Below are 12,559 nucleotides of genomic sequence, written 5' to 3'. Positions count from 1 at the left end.
CATGTGTTTGCTGGGAATTGAACTCATGACCTTTGGAAGAGCAGTCAGTGCTCTTAACCTCTGAGCCGTCTCTCCAGCCCCTTTATTCTTTATATTACATTCTATTTATCCTGTTACATGGGTTTTCCCAAATCATTGGCCTTTTCTGCCCTACACGGAGACAAAATTGTCTAAATTGCAGGAAGATCATAAAAACTATCATCTAAGATAAGATTTCCTTTAAAACTTTCACCTGACTGTCCCTAGGCTTCAGCTTGGTTTGCTTTGACAAGGCCTAGTCCGCTGCATTCTGCCTTTATTTCCCCTGCAGAACATGATGTCCCTCTGTCTGCCTGCGCCTTCGTCTGGACCTCGTCTTCTCTTCCCGCCTCTGCAGCCGGCCTCAAGTCTGTAGCTCTGATCTCACACCCAGGCTGCGTGGTCAGATCGTCTGCAACATGACTTCCATCTTACCACTGCGGACTCTGTTCACATTTCTACCCTCCTATTTATGAAGCTGAAGTCTGCCGTGGCCTCTGAAGCCTTTAACGTCAATCGTGTAAGCTGTGGACAGCTAGCAACCAAGCAAGCAAGAAGACAGAAAAATGGATAGGACAAAAAAGAAGAAAGGAAGATCAAAAGATAAGCAGACTGGTAGATTTACCATTGTCATTTGTAGTTGATCACTAGAATTCTTAATTAAAGTTGGAATAACCAAAGATGTTCACCTCAGCAGGTTCCCAAGGAAAGTGGGAGTGTCTGACAAATTTCTGCCTTTGAAACTTTGAAGCTTCTACACTTTGTGAATTTATTACTCAGTAAATTCTGACATTGTGGAAGGACACGACTATTCCTTTGTGTGTGACATAGGACACAGCCTCTCTTTAAGAGGATATAACTGCCCGTGAACAGCTTGTATTCAGCTGAGCCCAGCCTTGGCACACAGCTGCCCACTAATCTCTGTCTTCACATAGTCTTTCAGAGAGGCCCAGGATTTGAGGCCAGTTGCTCAAATCCTGTTGATGTCAGTACATGCAGGGTTGAAGTCTTCTCTTCTCATTCTGCTTATGCCAAATGTTTCCGGGTTCACCTTTGAAAACCTGTCTACAAACAAATCCTACCCTTGAGGGAATACCTGGACCTGGCCATAACACTTTCCTTTTGGTGCTGTGTAAATTCTGAAATGGTGCTCAAGATCAAAGCATATGGCAACTATCCAGTGGGAATGGCCCATAAATTATAATTATAATGAGTATTATAAATATTATATCACAATATTATGATGTTGATGCCAACATTAATAATTATACAGACCAGGTATGTTGGAACATGCCTGTAATCCCTGTACTCTGGGAGGCAGAGGCAAGCAGATCTCTGTGAGTTCGAGGCCAGCTTGGTCCACAAAGTAAGTCCAGCACAGCCAGGACCACACAGAAAAACCCTGTCTTGAAAAAAATATATATATAGAAGTAGCATGCAAAAACTCATCCATCATAACACAATTCTTTTTTACATGTACGCATGTATGTAAATATGTATGTGTATAGCATATGTATGAAGAACAGAGAACAAATTGCAGGACTCAGTTCTCTGCTTTCAACATGTGGATTCTTGGGATGTAACTCAGATAATCAGCATGGGGGACAAGCACCTTCACTCACTGAGCCATCTTATTGGTCTCACATCACAGGCTTGAATTTATATATTAACAATTCTAAAATGCAAAACATTCCAATATCCTCATAACTATCGCTGAGAAGAGATATAAAACTCATCAAATTATCTCAAGTTCATGAGTGCTAATTTTGATAGCCACAACCATATTTTGATAATTTTTGTTATTATTGAAAATAGATTCTCTTATACAATATATCTTGACTGCAGTTTCTTCTCTCTCTACTCCTTCTAACCATTCCCTTTCCCTCCAAACTAATCTCACTCTACATCCTCTTGAGAAAAGAATGGGCCTCCAAGAGAAAACAGCCAAGGAGGACAAGACAGGATACAACAGGACAAGGCAAAAGCCCTTCCACGGAGACTGGACAACCCAACAGGAGGAAAGGGATCCCAAGAGCAGGCGAAAAAAGTAAGTGAGTCCCACAAAAACAAGTCAACAGGCATGGCATGTACACAGAGGACCTTATGCAGACCCATGCAGGCTCCGTGCTCTGCTTGGAACTTCAGTCTCTATGAGCCCCTATAGGCCCTGTCAGTATGGTGGAACATGTCGTATTTCCATATTTCAGTTAAATGTTGTCTTTGATAAGAGTTACTTTGGTCGTGGTGTCTGTTCACAGTAATTGAAGTGTGACAAGTGTGACAAGCCTTTCACTTTCAGCCTTGATGTCTGGGATCATCTCCTATTGGTAAAACAAAACAAAACAAAACAACACTCTAGGACTGTATCTCCGGATCAGAGAACAGTAGCCTCTGTCTGGCCTGAAGCCACGGATTGTTCCACTTAAATATGTGGGATTTGTGTTTGAACTACTTTTTTAATTGTTGTGACAAATGCCTGACAAAAGCAACACAACCAGAGTTCATTTTGGCTCAAGTGGGGGGCACAGTCTGTAACATTATAGACTGTTGGCTCTGTTTCTTAACAATTAAACTTTATTGTACAACCCAAATAGCTTACACAAGAGAGAAAAAGGTTAAAGGGAACAAGAGTGAACCTTCTGGTATCCCTTCCACGGGACAGGTCCCTAGGTGTCCCTGGCCTGTTTGCTGATCCTTTTTCCCATCCTCATTCACTCGAGCTCTGTCTGAACCTGCTGCTCCTCTCGACCTCTCTGCCTGTCTGTCTCTCACATGCAAGGGCCGGTCTCCTCCTCCCATCGAGGGTTGATTAGAAACACAATAGTCCAGGTGGAGTCCCCCATCTGCTTCCTGAATTCCAGGCCCAGGATGGCTCCGCCCAGTCTATCTCAAGGTTAATCTCAGGGAGTATCTGTGGTGTGTCCAAGGGCAAAGCCCGCCAAGACTGCTTTCACCTGTGACAAAGCTTACCATCCATCCCACAATAGAGTCCAGGCCTGACTGCTGCTAAGGCCTGGGTGCCTGCAGAATCCTTACAGGTATCACCAGGCCCCTGCCATTAAGTCATCACTGTGACCCTTGCAGGAAGGAAACTTCTGCTGAGAAGTCAATATTCCAGCCTCTTCACAGCTTTCATCACACAACACAGCCTCATTCCTCTATGCCTTTTCAGGGCTGAGATATGGCTTTGTTGACAGAAACCTCTATGTGAATATGGATTTGGAATGCAAGAAGATCATTCCTTTATTGATTGCATGGAGAAGATCATTTCTTTATTGATTGCATGGCAGAAGTTACAGCTGTTTCTCTGTCCTGCAATGACTGGGTACTGGAGTAGGTTCAGTCCAGGAAAACACAACCTCAAAATCCTTCCCTGCTGGATGCTTTGTCATGTGGTCCTGTCCAAAAATTCTTATTTCTAGAATTAGTTAGTACTCTGTATGACTGCTGTATCACAGCAGAAAGTTTATATATGCATAATAATCTTATATATTTATAGATAATATTTATACCTTAAGAAAAGTTTTAGAGAGTTAAATTAAAACCAAAAGATGTTTTCCTATGTCCCATACCACATAGCTCTTCTGACATGAGACAGAGATAATATATTTGATTTTCCTTTAACAGGCATGCGTGGGTTTAGAGAACCCCAAAGCCAGCTTTAATTTTTCATTGAGTTGGGATCACAAAAGACCATTTTTCCACCAGTAGAGGGCAGCAGAGAAAAGCATTTGTGAATCCACTCACCTGCATAGGTTGCCCCACCCCTAGCCTAAGTCCAGCCAGAAGGGGCCACCTGGGCAAGATGGTAGCACGGGGGCTGGTACTAGTGTGGGGCTCTGAGAGGGGATTTCAGGCTGGTCAGCTGGAGGTGGGGGACACTGCTTAGCCAATTTACCCTTTTTTTTGGGACATTTTCTCTTGATGATCTGCCCTTTTTCTTCAGATGTTTCACTTGACCAGTAGTGTCTCGATTCCTTAGTGGGATGCTTTTATTCTCCTGGAAATATAAAAGCAAAACCCAAATCTTATGGTTTCCTAGTTTGTCCACAGCTAGCGTGATTCCTCTACCTGTGTGGTCATGCCATGTGTTGCAGCCCCAAATGTTTTGCTTTTTTGTTTTTTTGTTTTGACAAAATCTCAGTCTTTTGAATTTGCCAATAAAGACTTGGGAGCCAGATGCTGGGGTGAAGCTCCAGCTCAGAGAGGCAGGAAAGTACCCACCTGTCCTTTCTCCTCAACTGATGTCCCAGAAGCAAAGTCTCCTCCCCCCATGCAGTCTCAAAAAACTCCTCACACTGAATGTTCCTCCCTTCTACTTCCTGTACATCTCTCTATCTGCCCTTCTGACTCCTTTCACTGTGTGTTTTCTTTTTTCTTAATAGTTCTATGTTCACTTCTGGTCAATTGGTTCTGGGCTCCACCTGTTGACCTATGGTTCACTTTATTTAATCCTGTTTATAATATTCAAGCAGAAAACTCATGGATTATAGGTATGAGCTAGGGCTGAGCCACACCGTAACTAGAAACAGTTTTTTCCCAGTAAATAACACAATCATAAGGTTCACAGTGTGATAAAATATTCTGCTACAAAACACAAAATGAACTCAGTAATGCATGTAACAATAAAGTTTCTGTATTATTTTCTTTTAACGCTAGATTAGCAAAAGCCTCAACATAGATAAGCCTCAAGAGGCTTAGCCATAGTAGAATTCTAAAAGTCTGAGTGGGAAGGACAATATATATATATTGACTGTCAGTTTTCAAAATTTATTTTACATGAGAATTGCTTTCCTGCTCCTAACTCTGTACTGGCCATGCAGTGTTGATATATAAATATGTCAATAAAACTGTTAGGAAAGTAAACATGGCCCTTTCTGTAGAGAAGGCCAGTCTCTTCCAGTGCCATGCTTCTTCATGGTAGGTGTGTTGGTCTGACTGATAATGACCCCCATAGACTTACAGGAGGTGGGTCTTGTTGAAGTAGGTGTGGCCTTGCTGGAGTTATGTGGCCTTGTAAGAAATGTGTCACTAGGGGGTAGGTCTTAAGGTTTCAGAAGCTCAAGCCAGGCCTGGTGGTTCACTGTCTCTTCTTGCTGCATGTGAATTCAGATGAAGAACTCTCTGCTACCTCTCCCGCACCAAGCCTTTCCTACATGACAATAATGGGAGAAACCTCTAGACTGTAAGGCAGTCCAATTAAGTGTTTTCCTTTATAAGAGTTGCCATGGTCATGGGCCTCTTCATAGCAATAAAATCCTAACTAAGATAGTAGACATTTTCTCTCAGATTGATATGCTAAAGCTCCAGCCCAATTTTCATATAAACAGGTCGAATTTCATTCTGGAAGCTTCTATGTGGACATGATCCAGATTGTGAGCACAACTGAGAAACACCCTCTGATTCAAGTCCTTAGTGGGGGAAGGAATATTGGTCAGGCTGTGGGAAAGGCAGGTTTCTCTTTACAGCCACTGGGTATTTTCTTCCTAAAAAGGAGGAACTCCCACCATGGACAGCAGCTGTAGGAAATCTGAGATATGTGGGTGTTCTCTCTGCTCCAGCCCCAGGATGCCATCTCCCAGATAGACTCCTGCCTGATGCTCCATGGGGACTCTAGAAACCCTCAACCAAATCCTTCCTGTTGTCATAAGCAACTCAAGACAAAAGATGGGCTTTGTGTAGTAGACTTAAATGAGGAAGTAAAGCCTTGAGGAAGTGACTGGGCTCAAGGGAAGAAGCATTATGCAAGAGATGGGCACTCTATGAAGAAGGGCCCTCCTTGCAGGAGAGATCTTCACCAGTTTTGCATGAAGGGACACAGAATGAGAATGGCTGTTAGAGGAAGCCCTTGCTGGATAGAAAGATAATCTCTCAGGAACTACTGAGGACTTGCTTACCCTGTCTTGGCAGGGTTTGGCCGTCGACTCTGCCTGCATCAAAGCTTGCCCATTTTTAGGGAGAATTCTGTCTGTGGCAGAAGCGAGGATGGTTTGCCCAGTGGCTGGTTTGCCACATCTGAAGCCATCTCCATAAGGAGATTCTTTGATGATGAACATCTCCTGGGTGTTGCCAGGAGATAACCTGTCTTGTTGTCAAAGAATATTTAAGATATTAAAAAGCTTCTTAGATGCCATATTCTGTAGGTCTCTGAGGTTTTGAAGATATGTCTGTCATCTATATTGGGCCAGAAGGCTGAAGGTGATGTTCCAACATTATAAAGAGTTTTGGGTGACTGTTCAGGCAGTAAACTATCTCCGTCATTTTTTTTTTCTTTTTTCTTCTCATTTTGGAAGCTGCTAGCCTGCAATTCTGGTTCACTCAAGTAATTAAGTTTCATTCCTTCTCAAGTTTCTGATGGGGTTGGAGACCAGATAGTTTAGTCTTACAATTAACCTTAGCTGTTTAGGGGTTAAGATGTTCTTAGGTCTAGATAGAGGTTTTGAGTTGGCAGAAATGAGATATGATAGATATTGATTCTCATTCAGAATTTTAGACTCAATAAGATACAGGAAAGATGTTTTCTACAAGGTTTCCAAATGCAATTAACCAAAACACTATGAACGTAACATTCGCCGGCGTGGTGGCGCACGCTTATAATCCCAGCACTCGGGAGGCAGAGGCAGGTGGATCTCTGTGAGTTCGAGGCCAGCCTGGTCTACAAAGCAGGTCCAGGACAGCCAAGGCTACACAGAGAAAGCCTGTCTTGGAAAAAAAAAAAGAATGTAACATTCATATGATCCCTGGTTGTTTTGTGGTTCTTCTTGTTGTATGCAATTTTTCTACTTACATGTAATAATACAAATGTATATGCCAAAACATAAAATAAAATCTTAAATTGGAGCATAACTCTAAATATTTCTACTCTTCATTTCATATTCTCGTGACATGGCTCTTCTTCATTTGAGGACATCTTTAAGGTCTCCTGTCCTCAGGGTTAGCAAGTCAACATTGTAGGAAGCCTGTACTACCTCAGCCCCTTTTTCATAGGTGATTGATGCAACTGTTCTTCACTCAATGTCCTGGAGCCTCAGCCAGTGTTACCTGCTTCCTGAGTGGCGCGCTATTTTTTCTGGCTACATATATGGAGACCACATATACTAGTACTAGAAGTTAGGGACAGCCCTCAGGGATTTTAAAAAAGGCTTATCTTGCGCACATTTAGTCTTGTCTTTTCATATATTAGTGCAGTATGGCTTACTCCAAAGTCCAGGGAAACTGAGGCATGGCAGTCTCTGTGTGACTCCCATTGCACACACAGATTTGCCTGACCTGGAATATGTCAGGTCTGCCCCTCACATTCCTTTTGACTAGCTATAAGAGATACCATGAACAGATTGGCTTATAAGTGATAGCATCTATCACATATCTGGATATAGAAAAGTTTTAAATCAGGACAATAGTGAGTTTGTTGTCTAGTGAGTGCTTGTTTTCTGATAGGTAGGGCTGGTTAGCACCCTGGGGTTTCTTCTAGAAGGCAATCAATCCCATTAGTGAAGGTTCTGTTTTCCTGACCTAATTGCTTTCCAAGAGCCTCAGTGCCCAATACCACCATTTGAAAGGTTAGAACCTTAACATGTGCATTTTGGGGAGACATAGCATACAGATGCAAGAATATTGCAGATGCCATGACTATGGAACATCTGTCAAGGAGAGCCATGGTGAGCGTAGAACCTGATTATGAGGAAAGCTGTGTGTGCTGTGGATAGTATTGGAGAACAGAGGCTATCCAAACCATCTGGAGTCCAGATTCTAAGTCTCACATATTGGACATGCTGGTTCATCTTGACTGTCAACTTGACATATCCTATCTCACCTGGAAAGAGTCTCGTTGAGGAACTATCCTGCTCATGTTGGTCTATGGTCATGTCTGTGGGGAGTTGTCTTGATAAATGAAGCAGGAAGACTCATTGTGAGTGTGGAAGGCACTGTTTCATAGGCATGGCGCTAGAGTGTATAAAAGCAAAAGCAGAAAGTAGCACATAGCAGCAAGCAAGGGAGGATGCATATATTTTCTCTTTGCTCTTGACTATGAATGTGGTGTGATTAGCTGATTGATTCCTGTCTTAACAGGTCCTCAATGATGAACTGTAACTTTGAATTGGAAGGCAGCCCTCTTCCTCCCTGAAGAGCTTTTGGTTAGGATGTTTGGTTTTTTTTTTCACACCAACAGAAATTGGTACCAAGAGAGGGGATGTTTGTATGATGAACCTCACCATATTGCTTTTGGGAGGGATTATGGGATATTTTGGAACTTTTTTTTGTTTGTTTTTTGTTTTTTGTTTTTGTTTTTGTTTTTTTAGCTGTCTGGGTCTCTCAGTCACTGTCCTCCTCATGTCCCTGCTTTGAGTCCACAGTGGAGGGTCAGAAGGATCTATTGGAACCACATCACTGAGAGATATTTTGGAACTTTATACTGGGAAATCTGTTGAGTGCTCAGAACATAATGGGATATTCTAGTTAGATTTTAGAAGAAAGATTTCTGGAAGAAATGCAGACTATGGAGGCCTGTCTTGTGAGGCTTCAGAAGGGAACAAGAAATGTTCTGGGAACTGAATTAGGAACTATTGGTGTGATGCTTTGCCTAAGAATCTGTGGGCAATGGTTATGTTCAGGCTGAAGAAGGACCTGCAAATGCCAAAGAGATCAATACCACCGAAGGTGAACTACTTGTGCTTCATTGGAGCAACAGGAGCGAACTTATAAGATGCACCCTGAGTGGACCAGGCTACATATAAGAACTCTGCAATGTAAAAATTGGCCACATGGTACTGGTTTTTGCAGGTAGGAAGTGGTCATGTAAAACACCAAAGGCTTGGAAGTTTGTAGCACGGTAAGAGTCCCTCTGAAGATGCCCTAAGAAGCCCTAGTTGCACTTGAGGCCCCAGAATATTGGAGATGCTGTGACTGTGGGGTATCTGTGTGCAGAAATGCCAGCTTAAGAGAAAAGCTGTGTGTTCTGTGGATGGATGAGTTGGACTGTCCATTCCTTTGGGGACCAGATTTTAAGTGCCACATTGGACACTGAGCTTGAAGACTTTGGATTTACACTGCTAGCTTTTGGGCTATCTTTGGTATGATTTTTCTTCTATAATTTTCTTTTGGAATAAGAATGTTTAAGTATGTAAATGAAAAAAATTAGTAGTACATGCTTAAAAAGACTTTGGTCTTTTTGAAATATTGGAAGTTTTGAAGATTTTGGAGACTTTTGTATCTGAACTTATGATATTAGCATGAGACTTTAGAGGCAATAGAGAGAAAATTATGACTTAGAGTGATGTGTTTGTATATGAAATTGACAGTGAGCTGTTGGATTGTGCAGTTAGTTTTAACTGTCATCTTGACAACTGAGGATCACTCTGAAGGAGTCTCAATGAGAAATTATTTAAGTTAACTTTTGGAGGACTGTATTGATTCTTAATTGAGGCAGAAAGACCGATCTTTAATGTTGGAGGTACAATTTCATAGACTGGGTCCAAAACTGTAAAAGAGTGAGGAAAGTAGCAGGCACACAAGCAAGTAAGCAGTTCTTGACTGTGGATGTTCCCAGATGCTTAAATTTTTGCCTTGACTTTCCTGAAATAATTGACTGTAACCTGGAATCACAAGGCAAGTGAACCCTTTCCTATCCTTTCCTTACTGGCTTTTTGTAAAGAGTTTTAGTCAGAGCAAAAGAAATGAAACTAGGGCAGCTACCCACAGTTGCTCTTGTTGATAATTATGGAATTATGCAAATGCACTTTCCCTGTGCTCATCACACTGCAGAAATTATGTCTGCAACTCTCCAGTAGGATCATTAATCTCTGAGGCCTTGGCCAGTTGTCCTTGGCTGCTCAGCTCTCTGTCCCATCACATGGTAGAGCCCTCACATTTCCCTTATACAAAAATCTTCAAAAGAGCCAGCTTGGAGTCAAAGAAGGGCCTTATACATTCTCAAGAATGATAAATATTTGCATAAAACACTCTACATAGATCACAGTTAGAAAAAAGAGGGGCTGGTGAGATCAGACCCAGCTGAGAAGAACAGGAGCCAGAGGTTGTAGCATCTCCGCCATGAATTGCTTACACTCTTCCTCACTCTGCATGCTCACTGCAAAGGTACTTTTAGATGACACCGCAGAGGGAGGAAGCAGACCCTGGGCTCACGACCAACAATTCCCCAAGCTTGGAGGAACTTAATGGAACCCTCCAAATCAGATTCTCTCTCTGCATGATGTTTAGCTGTGGGTCTCTGCATCTGCTCCCATCTCCTCTCGGAGGAACTCTTTCTAATGACAACTGGACAAGGCACTAATCTATGAGTCATGCTCGTTTCTAGCCTAGGTCTCTGGGCTATCCAGTCTCCTGTTCCTGGCCAAGCAGTGTCCAACCTGGGTGCCCTCTCATGGCATGGGTCTCAAGTTAAATCAGACATTGGTTGGCCACTCCGACAAGTTCTGTGCCACAACTGCCCTAACATAACTTGGCAGGCAGAATGAATTGCTGGAAAAGATTTTGTGCCTGGGTTGGTGTCCACGTTTCTCTATCAGTAGCATATAGAGTACGTTTCTACGCCAAAGAGGCTAGAATGTAGGGGTGAAGGCCCCATGCAAGCACCAACCCAACCTCTCCACATTCAATGAGCTCGGTGGATGCTGTTCTTAGCAATGGGGCCCTGCTGTCTGGGTTATTTGGAGGTCTCCACAGGGCCCCCTCAGCCAACAATTCAGCTGAATGCAACTCAGTTGCTCCACTGGAAGACTGCCTGACTAGAAGAGATAGCAAATTGAGACATGGCATCCCATCACTAGGAGTCCTCACTAGGATCACATTCATAGATTCCAAGGAGTTTCCACTGCACTGTTCCCATACCATTCCTCAAATGCCCCCCAGTTCCAGCCATTTCTCCCTGCACTCTCTCCTTCCATCCTCCCCTGCCTCTGCCAGCCTGATCCCTCCTGTCTGTCCCCTCCCTCCTCCGGCCCACCCACAAAATCTATCCTATTTCCCCTTCCCAGAAAAACCCACGCATTCCATCTAGACACTTGCCTCTCTAGGTCTACAGACTGTACTTAACAACTAATATCCACTTATAAATGAATTCTGGCCGTAGTTTTCTTTCTGGGTCTGTGTTACCTTACGCATGATGACTTTTTTCCTAGTTCCATTCATTTGCCTGAAATTTTCATGATGCCATTTTTACTTTAAGGAACTGAGTTAAAAACAGCTGTTAAACAGCTCCATTGTGTAAATGTACCGTGTATTATACATTCTTTATTTGAGGGTCATCTAGGTTGTGTTCAGTTTCTGGCTACTATGTATAAAGACACTATGAGCATAGTTCAGCAAGGATGTCCTTCTAGTAGGTTGGAATGTCCTTCGGGTATGTGCCCGAGAGTGGCATATCTGGGTCTTGAGTGCATTTATCTCCAGTTTTCTCCTGAACCTCCATATTGATTTTGATAGTGGCTGTACAAGTTTTCACTAGTGGCATGTTCCCCATTCGCATCCTTGCCAGCATGACCTGTCGCTTACATTATTGATCTTAGCCATTTTGACAGGTGTAAGATGGAATATCAAAGTAGATTTGATTTGCATTAATATGTTTTTTCATATTAAGTTGAGAATTGTCCTTCCAAGGTTTGTAAAGAATTGTGTTGGAGTTTTGATGGGGATTGCATTGAATCTTCATATTGCTTTTAGCAGGATGGCCATTTTTACTATATTAACTTGAAGTCTTTATCACGTAAGTCTTTCACTTATTTGCTTAGTATTTCCCCAAGATATCTTATCTTGTTTCTGGCTATTGTGAAGAGTGTTGTTTTCCCGGCTTCTCAGTCTGCTTGTCTGGTTTCTTAAGTTCATCTTGTATCTCAGCCATATTGCTGAAGGTGCTTATCGGCTGTAGAGGTTCCCTGGTGGTAGTTTCAGGGTCACTATTAGATACTGTCATATCATCTGCAAATAGATGTCTTGACTTTTCCCTTTCTGATTTGTATCCCCTTGGTCTTCATTTGTTTTACTGCTCTAGGCAAAACTTCAAGGACTATATTGAATAGCTATGGGGAGAGTGGACAACCTTGTTTTGTTCCTGAGTTTAGTGGGATTGCTTTGAGTGTCTCTCTCCATTTAACTTAATATTGGCTCTAGGTTTACTGAAATTTGTCTTTATTATGTTTAGATATGTCCCTTGTGTCCCTCATTTTCCCAGGACTTTTATCATGAAGGTGTGTTGGATTTTATGAATGGCCTTTTCTGCACCTAATGATATGATAATGTGGGGTTTTCTTTCGATTTTTGTATGGTAGATTATATTTACTGATTTTCATATGTTGAACTATCCTTGCATCTCTGAAATGATGCATACTGGACCATAGTGGTTGATCTTTCAGTTGTGTTTTTAGATATGGTTTGCAAGTATTTTATTGAGGATTTTGCATCTATGTTCATTTAGGGAAATTGATTTTTAATTCTCTTTCTTTGTTGAATTTTTATGTGATTTGGGTATCAGGGTAACTGTGGCTTCACAAAATGAGTTGGGCAATATTCCTTCTGTTTCTATATT

The sequence above is a fragment of the Acomys minous genome (assembly GCF_964271855.1).
Source record: "Acomys minous genome assembly, chromosome: 11".
NCBI classification, from domain to species: domain Eukaryota; kingdom Metazoa; phylum Chordata; class Mammalia; order Rodentia; family Muridae; genus Acomys; species Acomys minous.
The sequence above is the reverse complement of the archived record's forward strand: the minus strand, read 5'-3'. Positions refer to the sequence as shown.